The following is a 1,829-nucleotide window of genomic DNA, read 5'->3' as shown; positions in this document are numbered from 1 at the left end:
TTTCACTTTTCATCAAACGTTGAGGATAAGGTGCTTTAGGTGTGTAAGGCTTCAGGACCTCTTTTTCTTTTTCTTTTGTTGCAGACGGTGTAAAAGATTGTCCTTGTTCTTTGTCTTTCACATTTTCCTTTGCTTCATCCTCTGTGGTTTCCCTTGAGATCTCCTTTAGATTCTTTCCACTTCTGAGGGTTATGGCCTTACATTCTTCCCTTGCAATAGCCTTGGCAGCATGCGAACCGCTTGTCCCAGGGGCTTGCTTAGTCAAATACAAAATTTGATTTTCTAGCTTCTGGATGGCAGCTCCTTGGTTTTGCAAGTTAGAATTTACTTCTTCCTTAAAAGCTTTCAATTCAATTATGTCTTGGCTCATGGTTGCCATCATTCCTTCTATCCGGTTTAATTGATCTTGAAATTGTTGGTTCGGATTAGGTTGGGTATGTTGATTATTTTGGCCATGATATGATGGTTGGGGGTAAGTGTTTTGTGTGGCTTGGTATGATCTTTGGTTGGAGTTTTGGTATGTGGAATTGTTATGTTGGTTGTGGTTGTAAGGTTTGTGGTTTTGTGGTTGGGTTTGTTGGTTTCCCCACCCAAAGTTTGGGTGGTTTCTCCAGCCTGGGTTGTAAGTGTTGGAATGTGGATCATATGATTGCCTTTGTTGGTTTCCCACATAGTTAGCCTCATCCCAATCACCTCCTTCAATGCTTACTTCCTCTTGATCTTGTGTGTGTATTGCAGCCACTTGCTTTGTTTCTAATTGCCTGGTAAGCTCTGCTAGTTGCTTGGCAAACACCTTGTTTTGGGCTAGAATTGTATCAACATGGTTCAGCTCCATGACTCCCTTAGTGTTGTGCCTCTCTGATGCATAGTAGTACTCATTCTCAGCCACTGTCTCGATCACTTCAATGGCTTCTTCCACAGTCTTTTTCCTGTTCAATGAACCTCCTGATGAATGGTCTACAGCCTTCCTTGATTCATAAGAGAGCCCATCATAAAAGATGTGCAATTGCACCCAATCATGGAACATGTTTGGTGGGCATTTCCTTGTCAAGTCCTTGAATCTCTCCCATGCCTCGTAGAGAGTTTCACCATCTTGTTGTCTAAAAGTCTGAACCTCAGATCGAAGCCTATTGACCTTTTGTGGAGGGTAGAAACGTGCCAGAAACTTGCTTTCCACCTCATCCCATGTTGTTAGACTCCCCCTTGGGAATGATTCCAGCCACTTAGCTGCTTTGTCCCTAAGTGAAAATGGGAACAAAAGCAGTTTATAGGCATCTTCCTGGACTCTATTGGACTTCACAGTGTCACAAATTCTCAGGAATTTTGTGAGATGTTGGTTTGGGTCTTCATTAGCACTTCCTCCAAAGGAACAATGATTCTCCACAAGTGATATTAGCTGTGGCTTGAGCTCAAAATTGTTGGCCTGAATGGGTGGTTTCTGGATGCTACTACCACAATTCCCAGAGGTTGGGTTTATGTATGAACTAAGAACCCTCCTCTCAGGAATGGCATCGTTTCCATCAGCTCTCTCATGGTTGTGAACTTCTCTATCCATGTTGAGATCTAAAGCTTCCTCAAAATTGTCCTCAGATTCTCCTTCAGATTCCTCTTCTCCCACTACTCTCTTCCCTCTTGCTTCCCTTCTAAGTCTATGAAGGGTCCTCTCTGGTTCGGTATATGGAGGAGTTGATGTCTCTCCTCTCCTACCTGTCATACAAGAACACAGCTCAAACACAAACAAGTGAAGTACTCTTGGTTAATGGAAGAGTATGGTTAGATCAATTGAGGAATTAATTCAAACAGTTAGTGCGTTAGTGAGTTAGTTGCAT

The 1,829-nt window shown here is 42.6% G+C and overlaps 1 non-coding gene across 1 annotated transcript; it reads left to right on the top strand.

Moving 5' to 3' along the window:
- Positions 1–1,025: 1,025 nt before the first annotated feature.
- LOC112725633 (small nucleolar RNA R71) lies at positions 1,026–1,129 on the top strand. The gene has a single exon (XR_003164727.1). It is a non-coding gene; the product is annotated as a small nucleolar RNA R71 (small nucleolar RNA).
- The last annotated feature ends 700 nt before the right edge of the window (positions 1,130–1,829 follow it).

This window comes from Arachis hypogaea, chromosome 11 (genome assembly GCF_003086295.3).
Source record: "Arachis hypogaea cultivar Tifrunner chromosome 11, arahy.Tifrunner.gnm2.J5K5, whole genome shotgun sequence".
NCBI lineage: Eukaryota > Viridiplantae > Streptophyta > Magnoliopsida > Fabales > Fabaceae > Arachis > Arachis hypogaea.
The sequence above is the reverse complement of the archived record's forward strand: the minus strand, read 5'-3'. Positions and strand labels throughout refer to the sequence as shown.